Here is a 16,442-nt window from a genome sequence, read left to right on the forward strand (position 1 = left end):
AAGCTCTAAACTCTATCTCAAAACTCTGCTAAAATTCCATTCGAGTACTCCATTTCTGTTGAGGCAAAGTACTGACTTGAGCATCGGAGGGTCTTATCGGAGCACCCCCAACTCCGGTTTAGACTTTCCTTGCAGGTCCCGACGGCGGACGCGATCCCCTCAACTCCAGCTTCTCCGACGTCGGTGGAATTCTGCACCAACAACGCAGATCCAACAAGATCTGAACCAGATCATCATAAAAAGAAGAAGAACCCTTCTTCTTCTCTTCTTTTCTTTCTTTTCTCTTCTTAGATCTGATCATCATCAGATCTTGGCATAGAGGTGAAGGGGAGAAGGGAGGAGGAGGCGTAGGAAGGATTGTGATGTCCTAAAGAAGTCGCACTTCTTATTCACACAAGACCTCATGCCTCCCTTTTTATTTTCGTCACATACCACAAATCCCTCATGCCCCAAACCCTTCTTAATGCCCAAGAGATCTAATCTCTTTCAATCTAGGGTGTTGAAAACCAAATCAAAGGGTAGAAAGGCATTGAGATAAAGTTGTGATGTAAGAAAGAAACCTCCACTCATAATTAGCGCACGTCCACTTTTTCTCAAATTTTTTTATCACACAAAAAACTTTTTCATACTCCAATTAGATAGATTCTTATCCTATTTTGAATCAAATTTAAATAGAAAAAAATTTGAAAGAAAAAGAATTTTAGATAAGATGGGGCGCCAAATCCCCTTTCACGCATGCAAGAGAAACATGAGAAAAATAATGCCCCTCTTCCCTTCTTAGCATGATTTCTAGAGAGAGAGTCTCAGAGAACTTGGGTTCTTTGAGTCATGGTTCTTCTAATTTAAATTTAATCTCAATCAAATTCAAATCGAGTCCAAAACGAGCCGAATTCGAAAGGCTGTCAAGCTTGATCCAATCAAGCTTGAAATCCAAATCTGATTTGGATAATTGAACTCAATTAGCATTAAATTAAATTAAATTAAATTTAAATTAATTAAAACTTAATCTTTAATTTAATCAGTCTCAAAAAAAGATTATAATATTTATAATTAAGTCCCTGCACTAACAATTAGCAGCTGTCAAAACTGTAACGATTATAAATTAGAAATTTTTAAAATTCAAACTATCAATCTGATTGATAATTCGAATATAATTCAAGCTATTGATTAGATCATGCTCCTTTTATGTGTGACCCCTCAGATTCTATTCTGTCTGGTAGTGAGACATACCATGATCTCTATCACAGTATCATCGAAACTCTTTTCGATGGACTGAAACGATTCCAACTCACCTCAACAAAGATCGTTGATCCAAAAATGATCTTAGTGAGTTCTCACGATCCACTAGTTTATGTCTAGCAACATGTAGTGGCAATCCAGCAGAACAAAAAAGATGAATTCTTAGGTACAGTTATCATGTGATACAATCCCTCTATCGTGAGTCCCGACTAAATGGAGGTCATAAAGAACTCATCAAATCTCATCGTCAGTTATGTGCTAGATTGGCTCAACTTGAGTTTATCTGTGAATCTTGTAAAAAAAAATTTTCAATATTCATACTTACTCTGATCAGAGATTTTTTGAACTTAGTCTTACGAATTGTATAGGACTTCTCCTTTTCTACCAAGATTGATAGATTCCATCTAGATGCATCCTACTTCAAATAGCGAATCTGAACCTACAATAGCCAACATACACAGCAAGGATCTGAATGGATAGAGATCAAAAAAATGTGCAGTCAAACTATGTAGCCTTACTGCGAATAGCCAACACACCGCAAGTCAAAGGATCAGTCACACCACTACAGCATCAAGAAGATCACTGATGAGTGAGTAGACATCCAAGTGGTTTCTCGTATTAATCACGCTCAGTGTAAGTTGTTCTCTAACAACCACCTGCACTCTCACCTCAGTGTCTCTACACTGCAGACTCAACACTCACCTGTCCTAAAGGGAGGTGATCCGTGCATCGATCTTGAATAGATTGATCACTATCCTTCATGATGATTCTTCGATCGGAAGTATTTAGAAATTAACCACTAATGATGTATGTCTCAAATTCTCAACATCTTGAGAATATATAAAATCATCTTTGTTAATTTCTAAGACAAACCATGGACACATATTATATGATTGGTTATAAAGATTGTCTATCAAGTACAAAATATGCCCTAGAGAAAGGTATGTATCAGCCAAGATTGACTTCTAGGACACACATCTAACAAACTCCCACTTACACTAAAGCTAATTTGCCATATACCTGAGCTTCATCTTCTGAAGATAGGCTTCAGTGTTTAACTGGCTAAGTGACTCGGGCCTACCATATTCCATGTGAAGTTTACTCTCTGTACCTCCATGTATTTCTACTTAAAGTAATCGTGTATATCCTTGTTTTATATGCATGGACTTTTGGTGAAACCTTGGCTCCTTAGCAAGGGCTATGGACCATTATCTTTACAGTATAATGTCATAGCATCCAATAGTATGACATCTAGTTCCGTAACTATCATAAGAATCAGAATGCATCTTGCACATTTATAACATATTCAGCATCCATTGGTCGATTGTCTGGAACCCTTCCAACAAATTGAACCAATATAACTCAAGAATATATGCTGATATAGACATTCTTCCATCAGCATCAGTATATCCTCCCACTCTTAGCTCTAACCCTTTTTCAAAGATGAAGAATTATCTCTTAGTACTTCTCAAGTACTTAGAAATATTTTCACGGCCATCCAATGCTCCCAGTCTGGATTCGACTAATATCTGCTTGTGACTTTCACAGCAAGACATACCAAGTCAAGTACATAGCGTGGCATACATCTATGTCTAAGATAATAACGGATCCCTCTTAGAGGTTTCAATGCTGAACTCTTTCAGTACCTCTTCTATGTACTTGTCTGTGAAAACCAAACATCCTTTTAGGATCTATCTCTATAGACCTTTTATTTCTAGAATTTTTGACCTAGGTCTTTAAAAAGAAAATTCTATATATAACAATATCATAATCGATGTCAATATGGGACCCTCCCACTGACTTTCATGTAACTACATGATTCCTCATATCACATCATTATAGGTTTTTGGGATCATTCCTATATTCCCAATCTCCCTCGAGAAACACTTTTTCTAAATCTTTTATAAGAATACCAAGTACCTTTCTAAAAGATGAAAGATCCTACTAGATCTACGAGGTGGAGGATGTACTACATATACTGACTCATCTTAAATAGGTTGTATAGGTTCTGTAACTCATCGTTCTTTAGAGATTTCTCAAAATTTTTTAGAGATTTTTCTTTGAGTTCATCCTCCCATTATTTTTAAAAAAATAGTATGATTGCTCACAATCACATTGTGAACCACTGGAAAGAGAAAATGACATCTCAAATTCTTTTGGGATATCCCATAAATGAGCTCTCACAGATCTATCTTTTAACTTGTCCATCATATCATATCTCATATGGTGTGGTGAAACTAACTTTAGAGAGAACCTAATTTAAATTTCAAAAATTAAATCTTGCTCCTAAAGAAATAATAGTTAAATTAGTGATATTCATGATGGATCGAACCATATCTCTTATAGCACCATTGTTCCTCACATATACACCATTGAGCTGAGGTGTATAAGGAGAATTCCATCATGAAACTATGTCATTCTTTTTAAATAATTGATAAATTTTTTATTTGGTATTGCATCCTTGATCTAATCGAAGTATCTTTAGGATTTTTTTGATCTATTTTTCTACTGCACATCTGAATTTTTTGAACCTTTCAAAGTCTTTCAAATTTGTATCTTACATATATATACCTATACTATGACTGCTCATCAATAAAAGTGATGAAGTAATGATAACCTCCTAGTCTAGCTCATCAAATGGGCCATGCACATCGTATGTATATTAGGGCGAGTATCTCAGTGGTCTTTATCCCTTTGACCCACAAAGAACAGTTTGGTCATTAATCCACAAAGAGATGATTCACAAACTAGATATGATTAAACAGTTAATAAGTCCAAAGACCCATTTTCTTCAGTTAGTAAATCATTTTTTCTCATACATGATCTCCAAAAAGAACCATCTATATACTTCAAATTATTTGGTTCTGGATCTCTCAGACCCAATAGCATTCACTATTTGCTCAAATAAGTTCACAAATGCATCACTATGCAAATGATCAAGAATTAAATCCAAACAGTAATCATCGAGATTAGGTGCTCATGGCCTCAGTGCAACGTTTGCACTATTGTTGACTCAAAAGAGTCACTTCACCTTCCCTCAGTCCTCTTTCTTCCTTAGACCTTTTTCTAAAGTATGTAACATGTATTAGAGTCTAATGAAAAAAAATCGTAAGATCAATTTGAGCAATTTGATATACCTTCCAAAGGCATGTAAATATTTCTTTAGACTCTCCAAGTATGTACCTCTGAATTTTTCAAAGCCCCTTAATTACCAGTATATTGATCAATTTAGTTAAGGTGCTATAATATTTATTCATATAATAGTTTCATAAATTATCTGTACGAATCAAAAATTACAGGATCAAATTCATTAGCAATTTCTTATGCATGGTCATGTTGAACTTCTCAAGCTCTTCAATGTCCTTGATTATTGATCATGGACAAACTGCCCATCACGCTTCTTATGCACTGTGCGACTCTGATCATCTCACAACTTTTGTAGATGAATCAGCATGTCATTGGCAGTCTATATATTCTTATGCATATATTGGATTTCATCAACTATAGGTCCAATTTATAGCACCTAATCTAATTGTCAATGTCCAACCATTTGTCAAGCATAGCTCGTTGACCATGGATTGGACAAGCTGATAACATTGGGTTAACTTGATCAAAAAATATGACTTAATTTCTAAAAGTTAAGAACTATTCTTAGATTTTTGAGCTAGAATATATAATTGATTTCAGTTAAGTGGTTGATATCTAAAATTCGAGCTAGAGGATTGGAAGCTGAAGATTTGATCATAGACAGTAAAGATTTAATTAGATGATTATACTTGTAATAGTTTGTTCTAAAAACTTTAAAAACAAACAAAGGCTCTCACTAATTTTTCGAGTCTCTCACACTTTTCGGGTGGAGAAATAAAAATCCTAACGCGATAAGTGGTTCTAGTGGGTGCTGTGATCCCATCGATGTATGGCACCTCACCTAACAGTTATTGATGACATATATATCAATATGTGGATAATTCTTTATCCAGATGCTTCTCCAAGCATGTTGCAGCGACTTGGTCTCTAAGTCCTGTGGCCTCACTTAATAGTTATTGGTATATTTTTTAATTAAGTCCGACCCACCATTCACCAGCGAGTGCAAAGCCGTCATTGGATCCCTCACCTAATAGTTATTGGGCCTTACCCCATCTTTACCTTGGGGCATTTAATACCAATAGAGTGGTTGTACCTTTTCGATACAACTAAACCACTATAACCAACCGAGAATGATCAACATCGAAAAAGGCACCCACATCTCTACAACGATGGAGGACCAATAGACTTAATATTTAGTGAGAAGATTTGGATTCAAATCTCTTCTAATTAGTCACATACATCTGATGTAATGACTAATATGGTTTGGATCAGCATATTTTATGTCTGACCAATTTAGTCGGTATGGGTGAACTTGAATCAACAAGTAATCTAATACAAAATATAATCTTCCAAAATGATCAGATAAGTGTGGATGAGTGGAGATCCTCCCATTGCTTTTCTTAGATACCAATGAATTGATCAGATCAGACAACGGAACCAATTAAAGATCTACCATCTAATACTTACCTTAAACATCAAATTGTTGATTAGAATCAATTAGGTTAATCTATAGATCCGGGCTCGAACAGCTGAGCCAAATTCGGTCTTGACTTAATCGATTCACATCACATGTGAATCAATTTGACCAACTACAACTAAATTCAATTTGGAGCCTTTTTGACCTAATCCCAACCAACTCTTGATTAGATTTGATCAACTGCTCAAAATCGAAAAGGTTCTATCCTGATCTAATCAATGATCCTAGTTGTAGTTTAGTCTCTAAACCTAATTTGTTCAACTCATACCCGAAGCCCATATTTTATACATTAAAATTTAGATCTTAAATTTGTAATTTCAGATCTTATAATTTTAAATCTTAATTCTCAATTAAGTGCATTATGTACATCGATTTAGATTTAGATCTCGAAATATTTTCTAATCTAAACCATTTACATTATATCTCATACAATATCACTATTTGCAGAATCGAGTCGATTCACCTTGGTACACGAATCGACTTATCACAATGAGTCGGCACAACACTGAGACAAACAGAAACCAATAGACCTAGCCTACATAATTGAGTCAGCTCATCAGCAAATGAGCTAACCTACCAGGGTCTTGAGTTGACTCCAACAAAATAAATCAACTCACCAAACATCCGAGTCAACTCAATTGAGAATCGAGTCGACTCCATAGGCATACCAGTCACAATTTTATGATTTCATGCAAACAAAACTAGGGTTTTGGATCTAAGATCTGTAAAAATTAAGTTTTAGATCATGTGTCAAAATAGTATATCAAATATAATATTTTAGCGATCTAAAATATATAAAAATACATACATAATTTGATTTAAATCTAAAATATGTATCATATATAGTTTTTCGTTCACTATTCATCTTCATGAAAAATATCACAGTCAGCATCCCTACATGTCGTAAGAGAGAACCCATCGAATGGGCAAGAGAGGGACTTTAATCCCTTCATCAACTTATGATCGGACGGTCATGGTAATTATCTCAATTTGATTATTTAGCTACTAAGAATTTAATCTAACATATCACATATGTAATCTATTAAAATTAGATTTAATTATCTTTCACATGTCAAACATATGAACAATAACTATGAATCTATGTATGTAAGAAAAATTTCAGCAATCATACTAGATCCAAATTAAATCTTAATTAATATATTCAGATCTAAAACTAATTTTAAATCTGAATAATTTATAATTTATTTTAGATCTAAAATAATTTCATATCCAAAATAATTATATAATCATATTACAGCATGTACAAAATTCAGATCTAATCTTAGTCGATGTTCTACATTATTCTAGGATAATCGTTCAGTATAACAGGGTTATGCCAGAACAACCTTATTTCAAAATGAGTAGATCATCAAACTAACCTTTAGATCTAATTTCTATAAATTAGATTTTAGATCTAAGGAGGTTTTCATATTCGTATCAGAATCTAGCTCTGATACCACTGTTAGAAAATCGCTACAGTTTCGTATGTGTAGTTCAAAATTCTTTTAAACATCTAAGCAGCAGAAGTAAATTAATTAAAATATTTTTAATTAAATCACGTATCAGATCTGATTTAAAAATTATAGTTAAGATCTTGATATGAACATTCAACCATGATCTAAAATTTGAAAAAGAAAACAAACGGTCAGAAATAAATAAATTGTAGATCAGATCTCTATATCTTGGATCATACGGATGTCTCGAGTTCTGATCGTAGCCGCACATACGTCCGACCTCTACTGGTATCCACACGGAGATGTCTGATTGGAGCATCAAGATCATCGATGTGCTAGCACCTTACAGATCTCACTCTTCATTCTTGGATCTAGATCTCTTCTTTTAGATCTCGAAGAAGGAGATCGCTGCGCAAACTCTTTCGCACAGATCTGACGGGACTGAATTAGATCACTATAAAGAGAAGAAAAATCCTTCTTCTTCTCTTTTTCTCTCTCTTTTCTCTTTTAGATCCAATCATCATCAGATCTTGACGTGGAGATGAAGGGGAGAAGGGAGGAGGAGGCGTAGGAAGGATTGTGATATCCTAAAGAAGTCGTACTTCTTATTCACGCAAGACCTCACGCCTCCCTTTTTATTTTTATCACACACCACAAATCCCTCACACCGCAAACCCTTCTTAACACCCAAGAGATCTAATCTCTTTTCTAATCTCTTTTAATCTAGGGCATTGAAAACCAAATCAAAGGGTAGAAAGGCATTGAGATAAAGTTGTGATGTAAGAAAAAAACCTCCACTCACAATTAGCACACGTCCACCTTTCCTCAATTTTTTTATCACATAAAAAATTCTTTCACACCTCAATTAGATATATTATTATCCTATTTTGAATCAAATTTAAATAAAAAAAAAATTTAGAAGAAAAAAATTCCAGATAAGGTGGGGCACCAACTATTGGCGGCCCCTCCCCTTTCACGCGCGCAAGAAGAGAAGCATGAGAAAAACAACACCCTTCTTCCCTTCTTAACATGATTTTTGGAGAGAGAGTCTCAGAAAACTTAAGCTCTCTGAGTCAAGGTTCTTCTGGTTCAAATTTGATCTCAATCGGATTCAAATCGAGTCCGAAACGAGTCAAATTCGAAAGGCTGTCAAGCCTGATCCAATGAACTTGAAATTCAAATCTGATTTAGATAATTGAACTCAATTAATATTAAATTTAATTTAATTTAATTTAATTTAATTTAATTTAATTTAAATTTAATCCATAATTTAATCAATTTTTAAAAAAATTATACTGTTTATAATTAAGTCCCTGCGTAACAATTAGCAGCTGCCAAAATTGTAACAATTATAAATTAGCAGTTTCTAAAATTCAAACTATCAATCCAATTGATAATTCGAATATGATCTAAGCTACTGATCATGTCATACTTCTTTTGTGTGTGACCCCTCAAATTCTATTCTATCTAGTAGTAAGATATACCGTGATTCTATCATAGTATCATCAAAATTTTTTTCGATGAGTTGAAACAATTCCAACTCACCTCAACAAAGATCATTGATCCAAAAATAATTTTAGTAAGTTCTCACAATCCACCAGTGACATCTAGCAACATGTAGTGGTAACTCAGCAGAACATAAAAGATGAATCCCTAAGTGCAGTTATCGTATGATACAATTCTCTATCGTGAGTTCCGACTAGACGGAGGTCATGGAGAACTCGTCAAATTTCATCATCGTTATATGCTAGATTGGCTGGACTTGAGTTCATCTGTAAATCTCGTAGAAACTCTTTTTCAGTATTTACACTTACTCTGATCAGAGATTTTCTAAACTCAGTCTTACGAATCGCATAGGACTTTTCCTTTTCTATAAAGATTGATAGATTCTATCTAGGTGCATCATACTCTAAATAGTGAATCTGAATCTACAATAACCAATATACATAGTAAAGATCCGAATGACTAGGGACCAAGAGAACGTATAGTCAAACTATATAGTCTCGCTGCGAATAGCCAACACATCGCAGGTCAAAGAACCAGTCACATCACTGCAGCATTGAGAAGATCACTGATGAGTGAGTAGACATCCAAGTGATTTCTCATGTTGGTCACGCTCAATACAAGTTATTCTCTAACAACCATCTGTACTCTCATCCCAGTATTCTACACTGCAGACTCGACACTCATCTATCATAAAGGAAGGTGATCTATGCATCGATCTTGAATAGATTTATCACTATCCTCCGTGACAATCCTTCGATTAGAAGTATTTAGAAATTAATCACTAATGATGTATGTCTCAAATTCTCAACACTTTGAGAATATACAAAATTATCTTTGTTAATTTTTAGGATAAAATATAGACACATATTACATGATTGGTTATAAAGACTACCTATTAAGTACAAAATATGTTCTAGAGAAAGGTATGTATCAGCCAGGATTAGCTTCTATGAAATTCATACATGAGAAATAATAACCTTTCTAATCTAACATTGAGCAAATTTAAGGGCCTAATCAAAAAAAAAAAAAAAAATTATCCAATCAGCCACAAGGAGGATCGATGGATCAAGTGACAATATCTACAGCAAAAGTATGATCAAATAATCTTACGAATTATTCAAAAGCAAACAATCTTCCTCGAAATCTCCATCAATGATTATGCAGTTTTTATGAAGTATATTGAAAATCTCCATAAGAGTATCTGAAAAGAGCTGAAGCTCTTCAAAGTTGAAAACATCAGTGAAGCTAGCAAGAAGGAATATTGCAATCACTGTAATATTTATAGATATACGAAGGAACATTGTTGGAAACTTCATCTCAAGTTGCATCCTAAAAAAGAGGAAGCCAAAGGATGATGATTCTGAGAAGACAGAGAAGGAAAAAAAGATAGTCCTCAACATTGTGGAGATTAAGGAGTTGCCTGAACATAAGCAAGCAGACTTCAAATTGAGCTTGACGATAAAAAAATCTCGAGACAGCAATTGAGATAGATCTAGAGATGTATGAGGAACTCATCTGCTTGAAGATCTAGGTGAAGTAGAGCATCATCAAGGCTATTCTAAATCTCAGAAGCCAAAAGAATCTTATCTCCAAAAATTTGGTTCAGAAGATGGGATGGCAGACCGAGCCTAATCTATATCCTTACCCTCTCACTTGGATTCAGAAAGATATCGAGTTGAAGATCGTTAAGTAGTGTACCTTCAAGTTCGTCATCACTGAGAGATATATTAATGAGATAACTTGTGAAATAGATTCTTTGGATGTTTGATAGATTTTTTTTTTTTGGGCGCTCATACCTTTGGGATCGAGATGCAATTTTCAACAAGCAGTAAAGAAAGTATCGTCTCATAAAAGATGAAAAAGAGTTCTTGATCAATGTCTCCAAAATACAAGAAAACGTAGACCTTATAATTCTACTAGAAAAAAATGTAGACCTTATAACTACTGCCTAGGCAAAGCGACTTGTTAATGTCTACAGCAACTTCGTGATGATGGCATAAGAAGTCGATACTACTCATGAGAGGCTAAGCTCTTATCCTTTTATTCCATTAATTGATCAATCAAGATCAAGATCGATAAGGAGTCATCGTAGTTATCATCGATTATGAAGAATGAAGGCAAAAAATGCCCTTATCATGAAGTCCAAATATACAAGTAGACTAAATATTTCATTGAGATACGAGAGTAAAGAAGACCAAAGTTAGAAACCATCTTTGAGTAAAGCCAGATGGTTCAATCATGATATAAGGAAGTAGATGTTTTCTCATCTTTAGTTCTGATTTAGTGGGAGCTAAATTTTTTATATAGAGAATGTCATAGGAGGATCTTTAGACTCAATGTAGACTATTTTAGCTGCTACAAGTAAGAGTTGTTTAGGATCTAAGAGCAAAATCGATCACATCATGAAGTCGAATCATATGTCAAACTTTAAGAGATCATAACTTGATCATACAATGTCCGATTAAGATGATCTTTTTTTTGAAATTGGGTATCTTTTCTAGATCTACAACTTTAAATCCTAAGGGGATAAATTGGTTTTTTCAATCATTTGGACCTAAAATGGATCGATTAGATCAAAACTTTCTTTTTGAGAAAGACTTTGACTAGAGATTATCTTTCAATCCATGAAGAATTAGTGAAGTAATAGATGATAAAGTTGATGTAGAAGTCGAGATCTATCTTCTATAAAATTTTAATATTTTTATGATTTTTTATATTCATCATACTTTTTTAGAAATCTAATTCTATGTAAGTTAGGAAGAGGAGTTCAAACTAACTTATTCAAGGATGGACGTCCTTCTAGAAGATAAGTAGAGGAATCTGATCCAAATTGTGTAAAGACAGACCTCATTATTATAAATGGGGGCTATGTACTTTAGTTTTTCGGTGTATAGAGAATCAATAAAAGAAAATGGGACTTAAGTCTTACTCTTGCAATTCTTTTTTCTTCTTTCAAATTTTTTTTTGAGAGATTCGAGTTGAATAGATTGAAGAAAATCTATCTTCTTTCCAATCAGATCATCCTCCTATCAAGGTTGTTGCAATTTTTTTTGTCATGCATGTTAAAGTTATACACCTATAATTAGGGGTGAAAGCAATATGGATAATATATACCCAAATCCATTTTTGTATCCGAATCAATCCAGATATGGATAAAAATTTAAGGAACTAATTAGTATCCCTATCTATATCGATATCTATTAAAGAAAAATGGATATAGATATCTGATCCATATCCGAATATCTGAATCTGCCTATAATCCTATATAATTTTATATAGTACTTATTAATTTTTAAGAAAATTATATAATCATATGAACATACTATTAACTTGACTTATCATCTGTTTAGTAATATCTTTAATTCTGTAGTCATAATTTTGATTATCTAACTTATATCCATAATTATATCTATACTTCTATTATCCGAATTGTATTTATATCTGTTTAAAATAATTATGGATATGAATTTTGCATCCAAATAATATCTGTATCTATATTTGTATTCGTCAAATAAAATAAATATGGATATGCTAGTATCTGATCCAGATTCAATCCAATTTCAGCTCTACCTATAATCTTTTTATCACCTTGATTGAAATAAGATCGTCCTAACGTTGAGACTAGAGCTGTCTGTAACAAACACTAGACCAATAAGGGATATAATTTTATGCTTCAAAGCCGGTTCAAAATCAGATCCTCTTCTCCTGATGTCCAGTTGTGATTTCTAATATAATTGGAGACAACTTGGCAAGTTAGTTATCACCATTCCAACCCCTATTTGGTCCTTGGATTTCAAATTTTGTTTAATGTTCATTTCTTATGAAAAAATGGTGACTGCAAGACAAAAGGGACAACATCTATGCCTTTAATGTTGATTAAAAAAGAAAAGAAGATATTGATGTTAAGTGGTAATTTTCTTGCCAATTATTTTCTTAGACCCCTCATAGGTTTCATCTCAAATTTCATACAATAAGTTCTCAATACTTTGTGCACATGCCACAAAAGTCCTTGCAATATTGAATTGGGTTAGAATTTATATATAAATTTCAAATGAATTAAGTGATTATGTGACAACATAAGCATTTTATTATCAGAGCATGCTGGAATAGTGGAAAAGGTAAGATAAAACTAGTTCATTTCAAAATCAAATAAACTTGCAATCTTTAGTGTATATGAAAGATCAAAACTCATAAATATTCGTTGATAAAAAGATCTATATCACCACTTTTGTTTGGATAATTCACTGCTTGTCTCTAAACGAGAATGTGAGCTTGGACTTTGAAAATATTGGAAGTTGTTAACACCATTATAGCTTGGGGCCCCAAGACAGGAAACCAAATCTTCTGGATATAAAAATATATTCAATTAAATTTTGTGATACAATCCAATATCATAATTTTCTCCCTTATCTTTCTAAATTTTGATTACCTATTTTATTTTGTTTTATTTTCAAGGTCTTTATAGGCCAAGTATTCATGATCTAGGACTTTAATATTTTCCATTAGTTGTTAGGAGTGCTTCCTCCCTTTGTTTGCTCTCCATTTAGACCCTTAATTGATAAAACTAATAATTTTATCATTATGACCTAAGAGAAAATTAAACAAGATGAAAAAAAAATAGCATAAGTTTGATTTAGTATATTTGAAATATTAGACTCTACAAACATGCAATTTAAGATGAGCTTGTCGAATTATGTCTAAGGTATATTATATACTTATCTCATGCATTGAAATTTTTCCAGTGTTATTCTTTCTAAACTTAATTCTTTTCTATAAAGCATAACGTCCGCTATCTGTACCATATTGCCACTAAAAAGGGAAAGACATGGTATTATTTCTGACTTTTCAAATTTGAGGTGTATCTCCATCATCATTGTTGTGTATGTTCTTCACTCTTCAAAGTAATGCTTTGGTTTCTATTTGATAATATCATATCTACATTCTTGTCTAGATATAAAACTATTGAAAACTAAAGTTATAATTATCCATGATCAATAATTTGTAAAATAGATGATGCATGTTTTTGATGTTTAGATTTTGAATCATTGGTATATGAAAAGATATATACCTAAATTGTTTCCTTGCACTTTACGTTGTCACCATCATAAAAATCGGCCAGATAAAGTCTATCTTAGTAAATACATCTTATAGTATGTATACATGATATATAAAAAGCAAAAGAAATACATTGGAGAAATAGATTTTTTTCATAAAATCCCAATAGAAACATATAATACAAATAAACCTTCTATTATTTGGTATGTGTTTGAACACCCTAAAAAATTGTAGGAAACCCCAACATTAATATTTGACCAGAGCTATGGACTTATTTTATGAAAACCAAATAGTCATTATCAAGGTCTTCTTGAATATTTTGCCCTTGATTTATTCAATTTTCTCTACTTTCTAACTTGATTAGATTTATTGCATTACCATGCCTCAAGTAATGTTTTGCAATCCATGACACCTATCAGTAGGTAGTAATCACTTCAAATGAAGAATAATAAAAAAATATAACTGCTATTTGGCACTTGATCTCAACTTGAAAATTTTGTTGGTGATAATTATTAAGATATTTTACAAATGCACTATTTTATTTGAAGTGTGCAATATAAATAAACTTTTCATTTTAAAAGATAAATATAACTTGTGACATGTGGTTAAACTTTAGGATGGGAAACCAAATTAGTAATCTTGAATCTTCACTAATCATGTGGACTTGTTTAACAAATTATTAAATGATGATCATTTATTGATAATTAAAGGTTCACACTTTGTGCACTTTGATGTGGTTCTTCATATTCCAAGATATATTTAAAAAATATTTTAAAAATATAAAAAGTATTTGTTGAATTGCATGACAAATTGTATTATTTATTGCCCTAACCATCGCTACTTGTAGGACGACTTGTAATTTTCTCTATTTTCCTTCTAAATTTTGATTACCTATTTTATTGTGCTTTGCTTTTCAAGGTCTTTATAGGCCAAGTTTTCATGATCCAAAGGTTTAATATTCATTCTTATAAATTGGTTGTTATGAGTGCCTCCTCTTTTTGTCTGTTCTCCATTAATCAAATTCTTAATTGATGAAATTGATAGTTTTACAATTATTACTTAAGAAAAGAATTTAAAAAGATAGATAAAATTAACATGAGTTCGATTTAGTAGATTTCGAATATGCCATTCCTCAAGCATACAATTTAAGATGGGCATGTCAAATTATATTTATAGATCAACTAAGGTACAATAATATACGTATCTCATTATTTGAACTTTTCCAATATTGTTCATTCTAAATTTAGTTCTTTTTTGTATGAAAGGCATGTGGAAGCATGATTCCCATATATCTACTAGATTGCCAATTAAAAAGGGAAAGACATGGAATTAATTTTTAACTTATCAAATTTCAAGTATACCTCCATTAATATTCTTCATTCTTAGAAGTATTGATGTGGTACCTATTTGATAATATTAGATCTACATTCATGTTTAGATCTAAAACCATTTAAAACTAAAGTTATAATTATCCATGATCGATAATTTGTAATTACATATGGTACATATTTTAGATGTTAGGTCTAGATTTCAAAACATTCGTATATAAAAACACCTAAATTATTTTCTTGCACTTTGTGTTGTCACCATCATACACATCGGCCAAATAAAATCTCTCCTAGTTAATATATTATATAGGATGTATGCACGATTCATAGAAAGCAAAATAAAGACATTGAAAAATTAGATTTTTTTTGTCACAAAATCCTAATAGAAACATTTAATATAAATAAACCCTCCATTATTTGATTATTTATTTGAACACCCAAAAAAAATGTAGAAAACCCAATATTAATATTCCTCCAGAACTATAAAATTATTTCATGAATACCATTTTACAAAATCAAATAGTTGCTATTAAAGTCTTTTTGACTATTTTGCCCTTGATTATTCAATTTTCTCCTTTTCCCAACTCAATTAAATTTATTGCATGGCCATGTATCAAGTCATTGTTTGTATTTCGGACATGTGTCAGTAAGTAGTGATGACTTCTGTTAGAAGAACTATAAAAGAAAATATATGGTGATTTTCATTTGAGTACTCAATCTCAACTTGAAAGGTTTGTCGATAACGGTTATCAAGATATTCTATAAATAAACTATTTTGTTTGAAGTGTAAAATTTTATCTTAAAAGGCAAAGCCATACAACTTGTGATTGTAGTTAAACTTTAGGATGAGATATCCAAGTTAATAAAATTTATCATTCATCATTTTTATATACTTGTTCAACAAATTATTAAATGATGATCATTATTCATACTTTGTGCATTTTGATATAGTTCTTTATATTCCAAAATTATGTTTTTGAAAAATATTTTTAATATGAAAATTTTGTTGAATTGCATGATTCTTTAATTTATAGTATTGTGTATACCGTTTATTTTTGATATGGGCTCATGGACCGGTGAAGCTCAAAAACACGAAGAACGTGCTAAATGTCATTATCTAAAAGAGCCAATTAGGACCGTTTAAAAGTGGTTAGATGGTTATAACTTATAAACGAAGATGAATGGATATAATTATAGGAGAGCAATATTTAAAACCCAATGTAACTACGGAGAAGACATAATCAATGGAGGAAACTATTTTTCTACTTCATTTTATGTTTTGCATTTCTATTATCT

Source organism: Elaeis guineensis, chromosome 8, assembly GCF_000442705.2.
Source record: "Elaeis guineensis isolate ETL-2024a chromosome 8, EG11, whole genome shotgun sequence".
NCBI classification, from domain to species: Eukaryota; Viridiplantae; Streptophyta; class Magnoliopsida; order Arecales; family Arecaceae; genus Elaeis; species Elaeis guineensis.